The 23,005-nt window shown below is 41.7% G+C and overlaps 1 long non-coding RNA gene across 1 annotated transcript; it reads right to left on the bottom strand.

Moving 5' to 3' along the window:
- Positions 1-18,638: 18,638 nt before the first annotated feature.
- Positions 18,639-22,491, bottom strand: LOC106035692 (uncharacterized). The gene is made up of 3 exons (XR_001206915.3): positions 22,232-22,491; positions 19,972-20,033; positions 18,639-19,604 (listed from the first exon to the last, which is right to left on the bottom strand). It is a non-coding gene; the product is annotated as an uncharacterized lncRNA (long non-coding RNA).
- Positions 22,492-23,005: the final 514 nt, after the last annotated feature.

The raw sequence follows: 23,005 nt of genomic DNA, 5'->3' as shown, positions 1-23,005 counted from the left end.
GGGGAAAGCTTGGCCTCCCCAGATGCAGAGCAGCAAATTCAAATACAGCAAAGCCTGCCCATCAGACTGCCTCTGCTCCACTCGAAGCTCATCACAATCAGCATGCTTCCACAAATGGAAATGATTTTGTTTTGACACATCGGTCTCTTTCATGAGCACTTGTTTATTTTTTGAGAAAAGGCAGGCTGACTTACAGGCCTGTCAGTCTCACGTCAGTGCCTGGTAAAATTATGGAGACGATGATCCTTGAAGTTATTGAGGCGCACCTGGGGGACAATGCAGTCATTGGTCCCAGCCAACATGGGTTCATGAGGGGTAGGTCCTGCCTAACAAATTTGATTTCCTTTTATGATAAGATCACCCATCTAGCTGACCAAGGGAAACCAGCTGATGTGATCTCTTTGGACTTCAGCAAGGCTTTTGACACGGTTTCCCACAGGATCCTACTGGACAAAATGTCCAGCATACAACTTAACAAAAACATCATACGATGGGTGAGCAATTGACTGACGGGCAGGGCTCAAAGGGTTGTGGTAAATGGAGCCACATCTGGCTGGCGGATGGTCATTAGTGGGGTCCCTCAAGGCTCCATTTTAGGGCCAGTCCTCTTCAATGTCTTTATAAATGATTTGGATGTAGGACTAGAAGGTGTTTTGAGCAAATCTGCCGACGACACCAAACTTGGAGCAGTTGTGGACTCTGATGAGGGTGGAAAGGCCTTGCAGAGAGATCTGGACAGATTGGAGAGCTGGGCGATCACCAACCACATGAAGTTTAACAAAGGCAAGTGCCGGGTTCTGCACCTGGGACGGGGCAACCCTGGCTATACGTACAGACTGGGCGACGAGACGCTGGAGAGCAGCCCCGCAGAGAGGGATCTGGGGGTTGTGGCTGACAGCAAGTTGAATAAGAGCCAGCAGTGTGCCCTGGCAGCCAGGAAGGCCAACCGTGTCCTGGGGTGCATCAAGCACGGCATTGCTAGTTGATCAAGGGAAGTGATTGTCCCGCTCTACTCTGCGCTGGTGCGGCCTCGCCTCGAGTACTGTGTGCAGTTCTGGGCACCACAGTACAAAAAGGACATTAAACTGTTGGAGGGTGTCCAGAGGAGGGCGACGAAGATGGTGAAGGGCCTAGAGGGGAAGATGTATGAGGAGCGGCTGAGGTTACTGGGCCTGTTCAGCCTGGAGAAGAGGAGGCTGAGGGGGGACCTCATCACGGTCTACAACTTCCTCACGAAGGGGAGTGGAGAGGCAGGTGACCTATTCACTGTAAACACCAGTGATAGGACCCACGGGAATGGTGTCAAGCTGAGGCAGGGGAGGTTTATGCTGGACATCAGGAAGAGGTTCTTCACCAGAAGTGTGGTCGCACACTGGAACAGGCTCCCCAGTGAAGTAGTCACTGCACCAAGCCTGTCTGAATTTAAGAAGCGATTGGACTGTGCACTTAGTCATATGGTCTAAACTTTTGGGCAGACCTGTGCAGTGCCAGGAGTTGGACTTGATGATCCTTATGGGTCCCTTCCAACTTGGGATATTCTATGTATCTATGATTCTATGAAAATGTCTTATGAACTGAAACAGGAGGCTCTGGTAGGACAGCGTTTAACCTCGGCAGCATTAGAGAATGTAGAATGTTAAATGAGATATGGGTTAAGAACTGAAACATAAAAATCAAAGGAAAAGATAAGAAATATATAAGGACTGTCTTCCTGTTTGTTAGTTTTTGTTTTGTTTTGTTTTGTTTTGTTTTGAAGTTAGAGATCAATATCACTGTGATGGTTTGGTTGCTCAGTAGAAATAGTTTGAGGAAAGCACAGAAGTGTAAATTGGAATGCTCAGCCACCAGTTACAAATGTGCTCTCTCGACTGCAGATTATTTTCATACCTATAAATTTACACTGTTCAGATGGACTTTTCATCTCCCTGATTTTAGCTGTAGTTACGAAAGTAAAAGAAATCAGAATCAACTTGCAGAAAAAATGTTAAAAGGAAGAAATCATTCAGAACTATTTTTTTTTTATAATTTCCATGCAAAACCTTTTTCTCTGTTATCTACAGGATAAAAGACTTTTCCCAGTTTGTACAGTCTGCAATTTATTACAAGATCTAAACATGAAGCCTAGAAGGCTGAAAATCATAAAAGATCTGGTTTGATCAAGCACCACCTGTCATAACAGAAGAAAGTTGAAAGAAATCAAGAAATTATGTTTTTGACAGAAATATAACGGCTGAAAGCTAATATTTCCCACTTTTCTTTTTTGACAGGTTATTTTGGCAGGTATAATGCAGTAATGCTGGTAGGATCCTGCCAACCTCCATACAGCCTTCATAGAACCTACCTACCTGTGTCCCTTTGTGAATTTCAAGAAACAATATAATCTTTCCAGGATTGCCTAATGAAAAAACAAACAAACAAACAAACAAACAAACAAACAAAAACAACAGTTAATACTTCCCTTTATATGTTAGAATTTTCTTGGATGTTGACAATCATCACCAAACTTTGATGACTACTCTAGAGGTGAGTCTATTAGTTTCCTGTCATAAATTCTCTTGTACTCTATGTTTAGATCAAAAAGTACCTGAATTTCACATAAAACACATGAAAAAAAAAAAAAAAGAAAGCCAAAATGCTAAAAGCTGTCAGTAGTGTAAGTAATTTTGGTTGCCATTAGCATCACAGTCCACATTGACTAACTGTTCTAGGTCTTACTCTGCCCAGAGGTATCAAGGCCATTTCTCCAACCCAGCAGGCAATGGAGCACACTGTTCAGACCTTCAGCAGACAAACCAATCTATCATGCAGCTGTGGATTCAGGATCCCAGAGGGAAAAAACAATTGGAGGTCCTGGCTAAGTTGTTACGCTGGATGGAAGCTGTGCTTCCAGACCCAACACTTTCGAGGGTGCATGTATTTTGACCATCATTTGACTGATGTCCAACAGTTCTCACAGGGAGGACCTGAACGCCAGATCTCCCTGTGTCCCAGATGTGCAGTTGTGGCCTACCGTGTAGAATCGTCTCATGGGACCTGACACCAATGGGCTGTTTAAGAAAATAGTAAAATAAATAAAATAAAATAAAATAAAATAAAATAAAATAAAATAAAATAAAATAAAATAAAATAAAATAAAATAAAATAAAATAAATAAACAAGTCTGAAAGGTGAAGAGAAAGCTGTCACTGTTTTGTTGGTTTCTGAAATAAACAGCACATTTTTCCTTTGCCTGACTATGCACAATCCAGGCTGTTCCTTTACAAAGAATGGCAGCTGTGGCTATACTCATGAAAACATTCATATCTTCCAGAGTGCCTTACTCTGTCTGGGCTCAGTCCAGCTTCCAACTGAGCAGGAGCAATTCAGTTATTCTGGAACAACAGCATCTACCTTATGGTGTGATTCAGAAGTAGTAACTGTGCTTTGAATTCATAATCTGTTTGAATGTGACTTAGCTTTCAAGTGCAAAGAAGCACCAAGGCATGTGAAATCACAGGAAAAAAATTCCAGAGAAAACTGACCAAGGGTTATTGTGCTGATTTTGCTTTCTTGCAGGTATCACCCTAGTTCAGAAGATTCAGGGAATGCACTTGATCAGAAGTTTATTTTCAGGCAAAAGCTTTCTTGAGCCTTTTGAATGTTGTGTTTGGAAGCTTTGAAGTTGTCTCATGCACTCATGCTGAGCCTGGTAGGGGATGGATGTGCATACTGACTTTCTTGCCTGTGAATCTTCTTAAACTTTACGTATGTTTAATATTTTTGAAAAGCCAACAGAAAGCCTGTTAGACACAATAGCTCAAGGCATAGCTATAGAATATTTACTTCAACATGGCATTGAACATCAAAGGGCTCCGATGGAGCAGGACTTTGAAAACACTGATACTGGGCCAAGTAAAATACAGTTATAAAGTAGGACTACATTTCTCTGTGACCTCAGAAGTCCTTGTTCAACAGGCAAAGGGACTGTGCAGTAAAGTGATGCTGTTGAATGAAAGGCTGGGCACCCATCAACATCAATGCATTTTGTAACTTCTTCAAATGTTATCTAGAGTTACCAGCTCCCATTTTTGTTTCTGATAAAATCACCCATGCTGGCTATGCCAGTGGTTGACATCCTGGAATACAGAAAACAAGATATAGCTTGATGTCCAAGCTGTAATACAATGCATTTTGAACATCCATGTTGATATTGCCATGCAGAAAAAAGCCACTGCACACAGCTTCTTGAGGCTGGCATTTTACAACCTGTTGTGCTCTGTTTTCCTTTGGTAATGGTTAAGCTCAGCATAATCAATTTTGCACATAAATCAGAGAAGTGAAGTGGGCAAGGGGCCACAGGCACGTCACTCACTAAATCCTATTCACTGAAATTAGCACGGTAAATCAATGCTGATTTCAGAGTTGGATATTTTACCTGTTTAAAAACAGACAGTGTTTCCTAGCCACCTTTGCCTGCTGCCAGTTCTTGCTTCCTTCCACTTTGTCATGAACGTTTGCAGCAGAGTGTTTAAATTTGGACACAGTAACTGACCCTCCAGTGGGGAAGAAGCTGCTTAGGAGTTAGCTATTAGTATAAAACTCTGCCTTTTGGTTTGCTGGGGCCTAATGGGCATAAGTAATGAGGAAGGTATTAGGAACAACTGCAGTGACCACTCAGCAAAAAAGAATCATAGAATCACAGAATCATAGAATATCCCGAGTTGGAAGGGACCCATAAGGATCATCAAGTCCAACTCCTGGTACCGCACAGGTCTGCCCAAAAGTTTAGACCGTGTGACTAAGTGCACAGTCCAATCGCTTCTTAAATTCAGACAGGCTTGGTGCAGTGACTGCTTCACTGGGGAGCCTGTTCCAGTGTGCGACCACCCACTCGGTGAAGAACCTCTTCCTGATGTCCAGCATAAACCTCCCCTGCCTCAGCTTCACACCGTTCCCACAGGTCCTATCACTGGTGTTTACAGTGAATAGGTCACCTGCCTTTCCACTCCCCTTCGCGAGGAAGCTGTAGACCGCGATGAGGTCCCCCCTCAGCCTCCTCTTCTCCAGGCTGAACAGGCGCAGTGACCTCAGCTGCTCCTCATATGTCTTCCCCTCTAGGCCCTTCACCACCTTCGTCGCCCTCCTCTGGACACTCTCCAACAGTTTAATGTCCTTTTTGTACTGTGGTGCCCAGAACTGCACACAGTACTCGAGGTGAGGCTGCACCAGCGCAGAGTAGAGCGGGACAATCACTTCCCTTGATCAACTAGCAATGCCGTGCTTGATGCACCCCAGGATATGTTTGGCCCTCCTGGCTGCCAGGGCACACTGCTGGCTCTTATTCAACTTGCTGTCAACCACAACCCCCAGATCCCTCTCTGCGGGGCTGCTCTCCAGCGTCTCGTCGCCCAGTCTGTACGTACAGCCAGGGTTGCCCCGTCCCAGGTGCAGGACCCGGCACTTGCCTTTGTTAAACTTCATGTGGTTGGTGATCGCCCAGCTCTCCAGTCTGTCCAGAAGAGTCCATACAAAAGCTACTCTGTACAATGCATTATATAGAACAGTGAAAACTGTGATTAAAACAGTCTCTTCTGAGAAATTAGGAAAGAACAAAGGCAAAATAACTTCTCGTGGCATAAGAAAAGATTTACAAACTGACACAGAAATATATAGCTCTAATGTTGTGCCTTAAATGCCTTAAAGAGACATCCAAGTTAAATTAATGACAGTTACAAGAGTAATTACTTGAAAGATTACATTATAGTACTCCTTGAAGTGCTAGAAGATTTGGACAGAGTAATTCTGCTGACCTGCGTATACTGCCATCAGTTGGTGCAGATTCACTTGGAGAGTTTCTCAGGTTTTAAAGGTGGAGAAAGCCTTGCCTTCTTCCAGGCTATATAACAGCAAAAAGCTTTAGGGAGTATGCAGCAATCAGATCGGGCCAGATATTTGCCTGATAGGCAGAAGTTTCAGATTCTGCCCCAGAAAAGCAGAATGAGGCCTTGCAGCTTCAGTTTCCTTACCTCAAGTACCCAAGCCATTTATCACCATCTTTTACCAGAATTCCATCCCACCCTAAGGAAACTTTCTGAAAACATTTAATTGCAACCATATGTTCCCATTAGAGACTTGAACAAGCCAGCATTTCCACTGCTTGTCATCAATACTTTATGATACAGCTATAATTGCCAAATCTATCAGAAGCATTTCTAGGCATCACTGAAAGAGTGCACTCCTCATCCGCAGTTAAACCTTTGCCTCAACACGAGTTGCAGGCACATTCTGGCCAAAGTAGCTGTGAATCCTTCCCACTCAAGGCAAAGTGGACAGCAGGCTGTGGTGACCATGGCTTGGGGACAGGCAGGGGAGGGCACAATTAAATATAGTGAAGCCCAGGGGCATGTGTCAAGGGTCTGAAAGGACTCCTGCCCAGAGGTCTCTCACCCACTAGTGTTGTCTTTAGACAACTTGAAGTGCCAAGTTACTTTTGTCAGAGTTTTAGCTCACTGCTCAAGAAGAGCTCCCCGATAAGATCTGCTATGAGAATAGAGGCAAAAGACATCTCAGGAGGTGCCAGCCTTAGAAAAGGTAAAGGCAAATGTGACAGCTGAAGTTCAAGGAACCTAAGATGCACAGGTACCTTTATTTGCTGTTAAGGAATTGCTACTTAAGGAGCAATGACTGCAAATGGTGGGATTATTTTACTCATCAGCTCCTGCTACCGTTATCTGTTTCCCCAAAGTTGCTTAACTTCTGTAGAAAGCAGATTAATGTGTTTTCTCTTGTTTATTATATTTGTCCTGCATGATACAACATTAGACTTACAGTAGATGAATAATAAATACATATAGATTCTTTGGCCTCATTTCTGACCATTAGCGGTAACTGCTTTTCATATTCATGTGTATTTGTAATAGCTGTCTTTACAAAGGCCCCTGGCTCTAGCTGTGCTTTCTGAAGTAATTCCATATGCTTCATAATCACTCTCAGACTTTAAAACTCACATCATAACAACTTACTGAACCCCATAAAACTTGTCCATTAACTCTGCAGCCATAGAATTGCAGCTTTTCCTTTTGCATTAGTAATGATCTGATTGCTTTGGTTTAAGAACAAGTAGGGGACAACTTTGTCCAATGGTACTCCACTAATGAAATGTGTGATGCTCACCTATGGAGTAGAAGAAATAAGAGCAAAATGAAACTATGATATCTAAAATAATGAAAATGTTGGAACATGCAGTATTTAGTGTTATGTAACATTTGTTCTCTTAAATTTAGTGATACCAGTACGTCAGAGCAACAACAATCATTTAGTAGAGGGTTGAATGTCACCTACCTCATCAGAGGGCTTCTAGACACGGTGGCAATCAGATCATTAGATATTCACGAAAAGGCAACATGAATACATCACTTCATATATACATACAAGAAAAAAAAAAAAAAAGTACCTGTTTTAAGGGCTGCTTGTATTTCTGTCATCCTGTTGCAGATTACTTTGAAGTTGGTTCAAGTATTTCTACCAGGATAAGATACTGCTAGGCACTGGCGTAGGAGTTAGAGCTCTACTGTGAATTTTATGTGTAAATAGACAGTATCTGTCCCATGATCAGTAACAAGAGGACCAAAGGTAGTTACAAGCAACAGATGGAGAAAACACATAAGAGGCAGTCTGGTCAGTAATGAAAAGCAGCAGTTACAACACGCCAGCTGTCTGACTGTCAGACTTTTGGCATTGCAATAGAGACATTTTGGGGTGAAACATGCATATGGACAATGAAGTTGCTTTGCAGATAGAGCTTTCCACCATGCATAAGGAGCAACATGGAAGAAAAGGCATTTGACAAATTTCCCAATATGTAGTTTTGAGAGGTGTCATCTCAATTTCAGAAAAAAATTTGATGTAGCGGATAACAAAGGTTTAAAACCACATATGGTTGGGGCTTCTGAGTTTAATTATGATGTATCTGGCCAAATGGGACAAGGGAATGATGAGATTTTTCAAGAGGTTTAACAAAGAAAAGATGGCATGAAATTAAGATGATGAATGTGGGAAAGTAAACCCAGGTCACAGCAAGCAATTTCTGACAAGGCTGTGAAGATTCAGACAGATAACTTCAGGAGAAATATGAACCAATAAATCACAAGCACCATGGAAGACCTACTCCTTTTAAACCTGGACTTTTCTGTTGAGGAATTGAATAGAGGAAGTTGCAGGATTTCTGATGACTTTATATCATCTAATGATATAGCCTGAAATAACTAAAAGCCATAGTGTTTTTCATATCTTCCTATCTCCCTTTTCCATCTGAATAAGGAAAAAAAAAAAAAAAAAGAGAGACAGAATTTCAATTTTGTTGCTCATAATAAAATAAAAATGTTAACTAAGGAAATTACCAAGAAAATTACCAAGAAGATGAATTAGTCTTTGCATCCTTGTAGCGGAAGCGGAGTATAGATACAATTATCTGTTATTGGATTTACTTACAAGTCTAGAATAGTAAATAGGATCAATTTATATCCTACCTTATTACTAAGAGTAACTTGTTACAGACAAAGATCCCTGTGGGAATCAAAAGGACAGGGCAAAAGCTTAAAGTGGAGCTATTTTGCACAAGAGTCTCTGAAAAACTGGCCCTTAGTAAACATTTCACACGGCAGTTAAGGCTATGCAGAGAGCATGGGTACCAAACCACCCATATATTAAATCTCTGAAGCTTTCTCAGATGCTGCCTATCTGCAAGTTTTTCGTTCCCTAGATACACAAGGGCATGTCTACACCTAGGTAGAGACATACTGACTGGCTCCACCGCACTCCCCTGAACACAGGAATGTGGAGACAGATGCACAGTGACATCCAAACTTGTAATCTTGAAAAGCACCACCAGGTAACCCTGGAGGCACCTTGTGTGTTTTAGTTATGCCTTGTTCATGTCCAGAAATGCCCCAGTTTTGATGGGACTGGGCATCTCAACACTATGTTCATGCCTAAACTTAACTGCAGTCCAGAAAGCATGCATTCCTCCATGCCATCATCCTGGAAGGACTGGTCCTATAACTGTTCCCAAGATGTGTCTGTCGCAGCGGATCTGCACCCAGTGCAGCTACAGGTATATTTTTTGTTGCAAAGGGAAAGAGTATGATTCATGCACCATCTGTTCAGTGTCGTAACACAGGGATCTTTCAAAATGCCTTAGAGCAGTTCCCACCCCATCCCAAGAGGCTTCCAGCCTGCACACACCTCCTCCCAGGACAGCGTCCGTATCAGGAGGCTGCGTACTCTTCTGGGCTGCTTCAGCCTGCCCAGGAGGATACGGGGCTCCTCCAGGCATGCGAGGAAGCAATGGCTCCCAGCCTACTGGTTTGGGCACTTGCTTACCGTCTACTCCAACCACTCCAATAGTTTTGTTTGTTTGTTTTTGTTTTTGTTTGTTTTGGTGACTGTTTATGTTGAAACACAGAAGCAGTGCTGGGAGCAGGAAGCAGGACATCCATGTTTCTTTGTTCTACCCCTCCATGGTATGGAGGTAGAAAACTGTACAAAACATTACCTTCATCTCTCATCTTGTTTGCTCAACAACACGTGTTTCCTGAATCTTTCTCTCGATTTGGTTCTGTAAAATTAATATCTCTAAGCATGTATTTAAAAAAATACAAAATCTTTATATCCAAACATTGCAAAGGCAGTTGTGGGTCAGTGTGACTTTATCCAAAGTGATCATATTGCTGTCAAGCATGCAATGAAATAGTTGAATGATGATATATTTCCACTGGAAAGGCAATGACTTGAAATAAATCAAGATTATGGTCCATGCTATTTGATTGCAAAATAAGAAAATGGAATCTTCAAGGCATATTGAAATGGCTTTCAAAATTTTTGATACAGGTGCAGCAGTGCAGTTAAAACTAAAGTTGGAGAATCACACATCAGATTTTATTTTTCAAAAGTATTTTTTGTGAGATCTCGCATTATGCCCTCTAGAATTGTTGCTTTGCAGATCAACAGTGGTGAGAAGACAGGATACGACTTGTTAGCTGCATAATTTCCATTTAAAATTAAAATAGTGTCGGTACTGACTAAGTTGTTCCTGGAATTTATATACATTTCCCAACCCAACTGACAACAAACTTCAGCTCTGTTATGCTTCTATGATCTTTCCTTCATTAAAATGTGTAAATAAATGATGTGGTAAATTATCTCATGTCTAACTCTTGTCTTGTTATTAATCTAGAGAGATGAATTTCTTAGAACAAAGCAGAAAAGACACAGAATACAAGATTATTAACTTATCTTCAATTCCACTCACAACAGGATTTTTTTTTAAATATATGATGTCTACTCTTTAAAATATGTTTTTCTAATTGCAGAGAAGAGATCCCTTTATGAGATTTTTTTTTTTTTCCTGAAGTGGTAAAGAAAAACACCCTCTAATAGAGATTAGATGTTTCCACAGATGGAAATTAGTCCTGTAGGAGCTCTCCAGAGGCATTATGGAAAGCAAAGGACATTTAGTTATTTTTTACCTGATTGTTTGTATTCTGAAGAAAAAAAAAATATTGCTCACTCCATAATAATAATAAAAAATGTAATAATTACTTATTCATTCTTCACCCAGAATATTGCTGTTGCCAATAGGCAAATAAAATGAAGCACTTTTTGTCCCAAAGAATTTGTAATTCATGTTTACATATGACGGATGGGAGAGGAATACAGAAAATGGAAGGATAATGGCTACAGAAAAAGGTTCCTGAGGGCCTTTTGGTTTATTTTGCATATGTCAAAATAATATGACATATAGACATAAATCTGTGTGTATGTTGTATTAAATATCTGTAATATGAAATATTAGTTATGCTCTGCCTAAATCTGTGTGTAAATGCTGCCTCTGCCAGCCTTGTTTGTGGTCAAGGGACTCAGAGGGGAGAGGAGGTGAAACTGGGGCAACAAAAAGCTGATGGAAAAGAAACAAAGGTTGTTGGGGAGGAGGAGGAGTGGATGGGAACGAGACCAAGTCCAAGGAGCAGGGGTCACAGGACGGGAGGAGGATAAAAGGCAGAGCGACGAGTGAGGACTGTGTTTGGGACAGGAGCAAGGGGAGCAGGGTGCCCCTCACGACTTGCCTCACCCTCTTTACTCCTCACCTCCCTCTGCTGATCGTCTGGAGTAGATTTCAGGATGTGTGCTGTGAGAGGCCAGGTGCTGTGACAGCTTGTGTTGTGCCAGGGAGCCTGGTCCAGCTGCAGCAGGCCTGCAGAAGAGAGGAAGCCCATCCTCATCCTCTCACATGGCTGGAGGAAGACCTATGGGCTGCACTGGCATGTGTGTGCCTTCCCGGCTGGTGGTCCCCGCTCCCAGTGTTGCAGGGAACAGGCTTGCTTTCCTCGTGCTCCCCAAGATCCTAAAGCTGTCAGATGCTGCCAGCACGGTGGGGAAATGTTCTGCCATGACCAGCTGCCAACACCGAGCTCAGGCATGCCAGGAAGATGCATGTACAGAAAAGGATTTCAGAGAGCAATTCTTGAAAGTTCTTTCAGACAGAAAGAATAAAAGTGTGCTATGACTTTCAATCAAACATCAATTAAATAATAGGATAATAATCAAGTCATACACAGTGCACTCACTGAAAGCTTCTTAGGTGATTGGAGAACAGACGAAAATATTCATGCTGGCAGACCAAATGAAAAAGTAAAAATGAAAAACCCAGCATATTTCTCCTGTAGTTACACAGGCTTGGTGTCTTTCATTAGGAATCTCATTGCTCTCTTATGAAAGGGAGCTCATGAGGGCAGGGAAGCCAAGCTTCATTTCAGAAAAACACTCTTGTATCATTGAAAAAGGGTGGCTAAGCGCAGACACACACACACACACACTCACACACAGAGTGCCCAGCCATGTTGCCTACAAGGGCAGACATCTGCCTTTGCATCTGAATATGACCAAACAGTGCCAGTTGGCATTTTATTTGGCAAAATGTGCACAAGTAGGGCACAGACACAGAATGGTTATTAGCCCATTGAAAGTGTAATGAAAATCTGTGCGCATGGGTGGCATAAAGATATTTAAACGCGATGATTAAATAAAAAATGTCTGTAGTTTAAGAGACTGTCTCAGTGGACGTATTTAACCTTGTAAAAATTCCAGAGCTACCCACGTGCTCTGTAGCTGCAAAGGAGAGAATATGGGGCTGGTTGTACTGGCAGCCAAGGACCAGCCTGATGGGACCAGTGGGAAGATGCAGATGGAAAGGTCCTTCAGCCTCTGCTTGTCCACCATGGAAATATGCAACACATGCCACTTGTGCTGGATCGAGGAGATCTTGAAGCACCTGCCTTCCCACCATAAGCTGCAGCCACCAAGAGGTGGTTAAGACCAGTGTTTGTAACCCAAGTTACCTGGGGTGAAGGGAGCACAAAGGCCTCTCCTGGACGTTGGTGTTTCCTTCTATGATTGTATGATGAGACGGGCACCTGCATGCAGCTGCAAACCAGAGTCTGCAGACGCTACTGCCAAGAAGTCTCTTTGACTACTGGGGCTTTTGGAGAGGGGTTGGGAAAGCAGAAAGGGAAATTTTCAACATCTGTGTGACTCTGTAAATAACAACAGCTGCCTAGTGATCTAGAGATGACGGCTATGAAGTGCTGTTCCTTGGCTCCCTACTCTCTTCAAGCAGAAGATGCCCTGGAGGCCAAAGGCAACTCCTGTCCTGTGTATTTGGGTGACCACGTCACTATACAGCCTCTCTCAACTGCAACGCTCTCTCTCTGTAAAGGTCTCTCTCAACCAACCCTACAGCATTTTGCAGCCACCCAGAGCACTGCAGTCTCCTACCAGCGAGCCAGGTGCTTCTGCATCACATGAAATGCGGTATAAACATTTTTATAAGGTACAACAGTAAATGAATTAATTCTCTTGTTTATTCTCTTGACATAGATTTTAATGAGACAAAATGGCACAATGCTAAATTAATTTAGTTTAATGATTTTGATTATAACAAATGGGCGAAATGGTACAAGCACAGTCCTTTATAATTAGACAGCAATCTTGTGCTTTTCTCCAAATGCTGAAGCCTGTCTCTGAGATGCAGAATAATTTCTGCTTCCAGAAACCTAAAATTATTTTTTAAGACACAAATCAAAATAATTTTCTCTTTCAGCCTTTCTGTGTCTGATGTTTTTCAATTCTATGCAGCATTAATATAAAGTTATTTATAATGCTTCTTAGCTGCAACCAGCCCCGTAAAAGCACTTTGGATGTTGCTCAAAACATGTTAAAACATAAAACATTATTAAAAGTGCCCTTCAGAGAATTGCAGTAGATGCTTAACTGCTGGGGATCAGCATTGATTTCGCTGAAAACCATGAAGCTGGCTTATATCAAATCAGTGAGAGTTTTAAGCACCCAAAATGAAAACCTGAAATGGCAACAAAATGTCAACATTATGGAATTAAGAGAAGTGATTACTGTAAGCATGAAGAGAAAAAGAAGGGTTTCCAGAGGGTTTCAGGTATACTGAATGCTATTCGAGAGGGTTTGCCAAAGGATGGTTCACTCCTGTCAGTGCATTTGTAAACATGAGAAAATTTTAAATACAACTGGCTTTTTGATGGTGGTATTTGTTTTTCTGTTTGCTTGTTTGTTTTGTTTTGTTTTGGTGTTTTGTTCAATGTTTCATTTCTTTCTGGTTCTGTTCTTAAAAACACAAGTTTAAATTCATGTCTTTCAGTTTATCCCTATTTCTGCATTCTTCACACCCTCCAGAAAAGCAAAATTCAAAGACAGAAACATGAAAAAGCATGAACAGGGTAATATAAAAATAAAATATTAAAAAAGACTCCCCCCAAAACCACTGTCTTCTTTCACTGTGCTTGCACTAAGGGCATGCAGACAGAAAAAAAAAAAAAAAAAAGAGTTTTAGTTTTGGATGAAAAAAAATGAATAGTTAGGGGAAAAAAAGATTGAAAAATGTTCTCTTTGTGGCATTTTTAATCATTTTTGTGAAGTCCACTTTCATTGATTTTGTTTTCCTCTTCGAATGGTATAAGAAATGGTATAAGATTTTATTATTATTATTATTATTATTGTCTTCCCTTCTTTGTGCTGTGGTGGTAAGGCCAGACACAGCCAGCTAATCAGAGCCCTATTCAGCCAGGCACCACAAGCATTGTGGCAAAGTTGTTTTAATTTGTAAATCTGACAGTAAAATAAGGGGTTCTTTTTGCAGATTGGACAGAAAGGACATAAGAAGGGCAAAACACAAGCCTGTGGAGAGACTCCCAGCAGACAATTCAAGGGCAACCCCTTCACTGGCAAATTTAATCATTTAACATCAATCCAATTTAGATTCTGTGGAATATTAGGAAGGAGCGGTCACTTTTATTACATGGAGACAAAGAATTTCCTTCAAATTAAACTTACTTAAAAACAAGAAGTAAATGATTTTTTTTTCCATCTTGTCTGTTTCTAAAAATCCTTTCACATCATGCAGCACCATCGTACTCGAAAAGGGAGATTCTACTTTGAAACGATACCGTGACACTTACAGATGGGTGATGGTTCTGCCACCATTACTAGCCCTTTCTAAGAGATTTCTCCTCACTAAGTTTGCCACCCATATTTCAAAAGTTTTAGGGAATCTAATGGTCACAAGGGATCTGTGACTATGAAGAGCTTGTAGGTCTTGGCTAAGTCTGTCTGTCCAACAGACCATTAGCTTTGGCATTTTCTGGGCAATTTCTCTACTGGCTTGAATTGACTTTTTCTGCTAATCATTCTTCAGCTAATGAGGGAGTGAGGTTGTTGCTTGAATCTTTTATCCCTTGTAAGGCTTCCGTATGAATCAAATCTGTTGCTGTGCAGAGAGCCAGCATAATGTATATTCCTTACTTTGTATTCTTCACTTCCATCCCTCTGCTGCGCCGCTCTGAGGATTAGCATGTAATTCTGTTGGTGCATTGGCTTTCTGCTGATCTCTTCCTTAGGGACCTTCCTGAACAAAATTCAGAAATACAAGCAGGAATGGTCTCATTTCAAGAATCAGTGACAGTTCTAAAAAAGACCAGAAGAAATTCTTCTGGGCTGCTTAACTGTGCTAGAGAGTATCTGAACCAGCCACTCACTTCAGGCTACTACTTTTTGCTGAATAATTTTACATGCAAGTTATTTTAAATGTGACCTCTAGTCTCCCAAAGCACCCCAGGCTCTTCTGCTTTTATATTATAAACATCCCACCTCTTGAAGACAACAGTTATGCAATTTTTTGAACCAGGATGAAAAAAAAATACCAAGGAAAACAAACTGCTAAGGTAGCTGCTCTATCACCGGAGGAAACCTTGCACAAAACAGGTAGCCCCGATCATTTTGGATGTGAGGTGGTTGTTTGTACGTGGGGTCTAAGGACTAAAATTTGGCAGTGGCAGAAATTGGAAGTGCCAAGTTCTCTTACCAAATGTACCTTTAACATGCAGTGTGTATTTCTAGAAACATTAGCATGTTTCTAGCCTCAAGAAAACAGCATAGGGGGAACTTGGGTATTCACTGCAAATTATTTCCTGACACTACAAAGATCTGGGATTTTTTTGGCACCAAAGCACGGGTGTGCTACCCTGTGATTTGCCTTTTCCCCTCCGTAATTCACAGTGACAGACTTTTAAACAGAATTACATCCCCCTAAGCAGTCTCCTGTGCTCTGGAGATGGGCAGGACAGCACAAACAATAAGGAAACATGACTGGAATACAGACGGCTGTCCTTGCTGTTTGGCATCCATACAGATAGGTGTTCAGCTTTTTTTTTTTTTTTTCTTTTTAGCAATGAAAGAACACCGTGTGCTCTCAGTGTGCTTTTTTTTTTTCTTTTTTTTCTGAGACAAAATCTGTATGTTTGTGAGAATGCATAAAAGGGGAAACAGGTTTAGAAAAGAAACCCTGAATAGAACACTGTTTCTCAAAGGCTGAAGTTTGCTATTCTCATGAGAATGGACCTTTAAGGCAGCTCAGCTCTTTCACAAGCCCATTGTTGCTATGCAAGAATGCTCCCATTGTGGGCAAGTATTTTATCCAGTCTCATCCGTTATGTCTGTGCTATGAATTCATAAGTGAGAAGCAATATAGCAATATGCTCTTTTTAAAGAGCTTCAGAATAGAAAGTCCTACTGTCACACATGACTGCAACAGCATAAAAGTATCAAACTCTTTTTGAGCATCAAACCTGCTGGAGGGTGAGAAGGATCAGTTGTCTTTTAGACGCAAAAAGGTTAACACATAGCCTGGAACATGCCATAGATACCTTTCTACAAAATCAGTCTGTCTATAAGGAAGATAACTGTGTTGTTTTATGTCCTGTATGTACACAAACAACTTTTATAGCTAGAAAAAGGAAGAAACAGATAAGCTTTCAGATGTCCAGAAGCCCATGATGGCACTCATAGACATCCATTATTAAAGAACTGCTGAATGTTTTTTGTCATTGGGATGTATGTTCCGTGGCCAGAATATACACAAAAAGAAATAAATAATCTCACTATCAGATTATGCTCCATCTACTTCCATGGCAAGACTTGCCATTTATAAACTGATAAGATATGTTATATTCAAGCCTTGAATCTTCTCCTTCCTTGCTTCTTGATCTAGGATGTTACAGTCTTTCCATGATGCCAGCCAGCTATCTGAATGAGCAGTGAGGAGTACAACATAGAGAATTCGTAATTAGCCTCTGTGGCTCTATTGCCAAAAAACCTTTAATCATCAATGTTTCTTTCTGAAGAAATTTGAATTTTGCCCTTGATGTACAGGAAGGAAGGATCTGCTTGTACTCATAAAACTGATAAGACTGCGTATTATTATTTTATTTTCCTTTTTTCTCACAACTTTCCAATGCTGCAGCATATGATTCAAACGTGAACCTGGCTATGGTTAGACATGTTATAGATTGTACTGCAGTAGTATGGAAAGGTCACTCATGAAAAAAGAAAAGGAGCAGGACTGGTGCAATTAACACTGGAGCACCTTCCATGAGGAGAAGATTAACAGAAACCTCTTAGGTAGGTCTCTGTTTTTGGATGGAGAACATGAAGTCATGCTCCCAAGCTCAGGTCTGACCAAAAACCTTGGTGCTTCATGGTCAGTTTTGAGGCCCCTGGTCCTCCAGAGTAAAATCCAGAACTGAGTAAATTTTTGTCATGAGCAAAAGTAGGTACCTTCCAAAGGGATCCAAAAAGGCCAGTTTGTATGAGCCAGAAGCTAAAACTTGCACAAATTAAATATTCAGCCTCATCAGTCAGGTACCTTATTCAGCTGTGCATTGAGATGTCACTACCTATTCCAGATATGAAACCCATAAGACTGTCCTGAAGGATAAATGTTGTCACCCTTTACTTCAAAAACTAAGAGACTGAGAAGGGCGCACGGCTAGAGCTCTTTTGTGTGGTAGATGCAGGTAACTCCTCATTATCCCCCCCACCCTTTTTAAATATTTATTTATTTATTTTATTTTAATGCTAGAGGGCTTAGAACCTTGACAAGAGTATCTTACCTAGGCTAAAGACTAGGCAGGACAAATCTCCTGTAAAAGATCTCCACAGCCAGATGTCACACAAACGTCAAGAAACCTGGGCTAAATTTTGACTGTTTCCCCTCTTTGCTGTAGACTTAATGACTAATTGAAGATAAGGTACAAAAGGGGTTGTGTGGCAAGCTAGAATCTAGGATTTCTCTTCCTAATGAGTGGCCCCCAAGCCATGCTGTCCCTGACACGCACAACTTCAATTTCAGTTTGGTGTCTTCAGCTGCAAGCTCTGCAGCTCCGCTCCTCTCCAACAAAGCTTGCCAGTCAGGGTACTCCCTAGGGACACGTGGGCTTCATAGTCCCAGAGGGCACTTCAGACCAGAAGGGACCCCTGGATGTCAGCTGCTCCAACCCTCTTCTCAAAGCAGGGTGAACTTCTGATCAAGATGAGGTTCCTTGGGCTTCACGCAGCCCAGGTTAAAGTAGCTCCAAACCTCTCTGGGCAGCCCAGTCCCTCTCAGACAGTGATATACTTGTTCTTGTTCCTAGACATCCTTGATTCTGCCAAGATGCACTGGATCTGCTCTGAGATTGCCTACTCAGTGTATCTGGGGGCAGGAACACAGAGTGAGATGCATCCTGCCTGAAACCTGGACACCTGATCTTGACCTCAGATGCCTTCCGTCTGTGATAAAGAAATAGGTGCTCTTAAAATTGAATTGTCTGCCAGTTCTCTTCCCTGATTGTAGAGGCAGCAGCCAGCAGAGATCGTATTTAACTGCTAGAGGAAATATCCCGTCCCACGTTCAGAGGTTTCAGTCCAGGTCAAATGAAAGGAAGACACCAAACACTTTAGCCTGCTTGAGGGCAGAATGTGGACAGAGACATAATTCAAGAAGGCTCTTGAGGAATTTCTAAGCTATTAATTTCAGTGGAGTAAAGTGGAAGCAAATTAGAGAAGGGGACCTCAGGATCACAATTTTAAACTAAAACTGAAATTTGAGAAAAAAGACAACTGCCCCAGTGTTGAGCTGTGGTTTGGTTTACCATGTTCAATTAAATGACTCTTACTCACCAAAGCTTTATTTTTCCCTCCACATCTCAGAGGCACAGATCCAGAGAGAATATGTTCACATCAATTCTCTCTTTCAAAGATTAGGCTGAAAAGATCATGGTAGTCATTTACAAATGCATCAAGCAAACAGAATATACGGGGAATTTACTTCCAAGACAAACAGAAGGTCAGGAATAAGTAGAACCTTTCATTCTCCTGCACTAAAATAGAAATGAGCAAAAGATGTTGCTCTCCAGGTGGTCATGTTTAAAATACCATTTTAAAATGGTATTAAAAACCATTAAAAAACAAAGTTTAAACCAGAAGGTTTCCACTTGTTTACTCCATTTTCTTCAAGCTGCTTAGTTGGGATTATGTTCTTTTCTCTTCAGCAGCTGACTTTTCCATGGTCAGTCTTCTCCCTGAAGATTTCCTTTCTCCTGCACATCTTGTATCATTCATATTTCATTATCTCATTCTCTGTTCAAAATTGCTCTGTCCTATCCCGTTATGTTCCTTAGCAGGCTTATTTCACTTCTGCTTTTGTTTTCTGTTCTGCCTTTTCCCACTTTCCTATTGTAATCTTGCCCTTGGTGAGCTCCTGTCTACCCAACGACTGCACCTAAGCACGGCCAGACAAGACCTCTCTCTGGGAAACAGCAGAGACACCTCCTGCTTTCCACTGACTCTTTGCTCTTTGTTGAGTGATGGAGCTACTGAAGTTTAGAGGACTGTTTCACTAGGACACTAAAATTTAGAAGTAAGCTGTGTGAGTGTGACTAATATTTCTTCTTTTCTGTTTTTTAGTAGTTCACTGTACACTTTTTCAATTGTATCCCCTGGCTTTCTCCAGATCTTTTTTCCTTCTTCTAACAGTTCCTGCCTCCCTTTTAAGGCTGTGACTGCACAGGTAGCAAAGTCTCTCTCAGACTTGAATGGGTTTTAATGCCTCACATCCACATGCAATACCTTCTCTCTTATGAAGCATTTCTGTTTCATTGCTTCATCTCTCGCTTTACAGAACACTGGGACTCCGCAGGAGGGCGGAGTCTTACCTGTTCCTGCATCTGAAAGACAACCTGGATTCAGTAAGAGTGTTTTCTATTCTTCCTGGGTTCACATAAAAGTCAGGTGCAGAAATAAAACCTTTACATAAAAAACCTGCCCATCAAATTTTCCCTCTCCCAAATGTTACCTATTTTGCTCAGCCATAAGAGTGACCCAAACTCCCATGTCCACTCCCAAGGACATTCCTGAGCTGCCAGTTTCTGCCTTTATGTCTGCAGACACATTTCCTCCTCCCGCATCCACTGACAGCAAAAGTTAAAATGGAAAAGGCTGTCTCCAAAGAAAATATCCTCTTGTATGAACTCATATGACCTGCTCTGACAAACAGCAGCTCATCACTCACTGTACTAAATGCTGTGTACAAACCTGCTGAAGGTGAGAAGGGTCACCAGGAACTTCCCAACAGCCCAGGTTTCCCGGAGTGCCTGCTGGAAACACAATATGCTCACTGCTATCCGCACTTCGTCAGTAATTTCTGATAACACAATATTAAGAAAATAATCTACCATATATCAGGCAGCATGTGTCGGGGGAAGAAGTATTTTCTCTATATACAAAATTAGCCAAAAAAATCCTCAGAACCACTTGGCTGAAGTCAGTAGGAAAGTTGACAGTTTATTAACTGTGGGAGGTTTTCCCAGCTCTTGGAAGAGAGATGATAAGGCTTGTGAAGCATCACATATAGCAGCTGGGGATCTACTAGCCCCCAGAGAATCACCTGCAATGTGGTCAGGCCAAACATGCAAAAATCTGTGCTGTGTGGACATGAATTTAAAACACTAAAAACCGGAAAGCAAACTCAAGAACTGCTAAACTCAATCATTTTTTACTAGAGTGTGTTCCACTTTAAAATAAATAAATAAATAAAATATGTCTGTGCTGCTGGGGACATTGCAAAGAAGGTTAATCAGACACTTCACTTGCCCATTACTCTGTATAGGATGTGTACAGGCATGAGAAAATGAGAAATTGCTACTGACAGAGAAGGACTGGGCTGTCCATTCAAGAGCAGATTTTTCCAAGTTCCTTTGGAAAAAGAGAGATCCCTGAACAGGCTATAGGTGATTCCTCATTATATTTGGCCTCTAGACCACAGCACAAGCCTATACTGTGGTTTAAAGCTAGAGTGTATTGTTTCCTGAATTACACTTATTATAGGAGCCTTGATTCATTTCTCCGTTCCTTTATAATTCCAGTCAGTACACAAGGTTTTGCTAGTGGCAGGCTTGCCTAGGGCTGTCATTCCTAAAAAACTCTTGAACAGCCTTCGTAGCTAACCAGCATTCAGCAGAAGGCAAAGCACACTCTCTAGAAATGCAAGATGTTAAACACGTCAAAGGAATTGTCTGCAACAATCCATTCAGGTCATCACACAGGTCCACTACTGCATATATATCTGTCCCTGTCCAATGGGGCTCCTGTTTTAAAAATAAATCAATTTATTTAATCCCCTTAATCCCATTACAACTATTCCTGAGCCCAATCCTATGTCTCTTGATGTTCAGCCTAATTCGTTCATCACGGAGTTACGCCTCTTTGTGACACCAACACTGTCTTTTAGCTTAAACAGTTCTCTTTTTCTCACAATGTTTGTGGATAAAAGCTAGCATCTCTCTAGTTACCTAGAGAGAAAGAGAGGAAATAAAACCAGACTGTTTTAAAGAGAGAACGCTGTACCCTCTCCACATGGGATGTACTTAGGTTCTTAGTATCTGGGTCTCACCTAACGTAGGTGCTGTTTGTAACTGCAGCTGTCTCCTGTTCTCTTGGAGGAGAATGCAAAGGAGAAAAGCACACAAAATAGCACACTGGCCATCATCTCCAACACTCTTGCTTTTGTATTAGACTCACATTTCTGCTTGATGTTTTTTCAGTCACTTTTGAGAAGTTTGGTTTACTCCTGGTATTTTTTTTTTCCATGCTCTAACTAAGGATGAGCTCTTATGCTCAGGACAGGTACGTGCTCTCCAGCCCTCTACCAGCAGCTGCCCTGCTGTGCTGCTTTCCCAGTGGGTGAGCAAAGTGTCTCAGGGCAGGCAATTCCAGCTCTGTGCTCTCCAGATGGGCATCCCTCACTCTTCCCTCTAATGAATGTGAATCATCAAGGTCCAGATTTGAAAACAAAACTTTAAAATAGGACATGGATGAACACTGTAATGTCAAAACATAAAAAACAAAAACAAAAAAAAACTCACTTTTTTTGTCCTCATAACACCCACTGGTAGGTCTGGGACCACACAAAAGACACTAGTACCATAAGGTTTGCAAGATACCAAGTTCAGTGCCTCTTCAATGCTAGGGCAGCAAGCGCAGTCCCCCCTTTACCTGCCCCCAGTTCGCCTCTCTCTTTGCCAAGCAGCAAGGGACAAGCTGCTGTGGGAGGGCAGCCTCCTCCTTCCCAGCCAACAATGACACTCTGCCCGGCTATAAAGCGAAACGGATCCTGCATAAAGCAAAACAGAAATCCCAAGCCTCCACGACCTCATGGAGGCACACACACCTACAGAAGAGAGGAGCCATCCTTGCTGCCCTCCCTGGTCCCAGGCACCATTTCAGCAGGTGCTGCAATTTAGGGATGTGCTTGCTTCCACTGCTGCTAAGAGCAGTTGCACACTATGTTACCCACCTCCTTTGTTTTAGGCCATCTACAGAGGAGCTTTTTTATTTCTGTTTCATCTCAAGCAGCATCCAGACATCAAAATCCTATGAAAACACATCCCACCCCTCAGTTTCTTCCGTGCAATTATCTCTGTCCCCCGGGATCTGAAGCCCTTGCCTACTTTGGCCAACATCCTCCCTCAGGCCCAGAGCTGACAATCAGCCTTTCTCTCCACCCATCTAATGGATTACCATAATGAAGTTAAGCTGAGAGCAATTACTCTCAGGATCACAACTTTTTTTTTTTTTTTTTTAGACTTGTGTAAGGGCTTGTGAGCTGCAAGGCTGCTGATTTTTCCCCACAGCTATACCAGCTGGTCTAGTAAGTGATGCAGATCTTGTCTCACTCGTGTTCGGAAGCCACTGACAGCTACAATACAGGCTCATCTAAAGTACACAAGTAATTGTCAACTGTGTTTCGTAACTTTGTATGAATTTTGGAGAAGGTATTTTGGAAAATATGGCAACAGGAAGTTATTGTTTTGACTAGAAACCCAGAGTTGAAAGGCAAGCCAGCTGTAGGTAATCAGGATGGAAAGCTACTGCTGTGCCATTTTAGAATTGGCAATTTGCAATCGGGAGATACATTTTTCTATCCTGCCAGCTGGAGGCTCTTGGCAAAGTGGCTATGTGTTTTGAAACTAAACAAATTCATCTTTCTTATTTTTCCCCAGAGTTTTGGATTTTAACTCAAGAGGTTTGATCTAAAGCTTTTTACCACATCTGACTAACAAAAGACTTA

The sequence above is a fragment of the Anser cygnoides genome, chromosome 1, assembly GCF_040182565.1.
Source record: "Anser cygnoides isolate HZ-2024a breed goose chromosome 1, Taihu_goose_T2T_genome, whole genome shotgun sequence".
NCBI lineage: Eukaryota > Metazoa > Chordata > Aves > Anseriformes > Anatidae > Anser > Anser cygnoides.
Note: the sequence above shows the minus strand (reverse complement) of the source record. Positions and strands in the feature narration are given on the sequence as shown.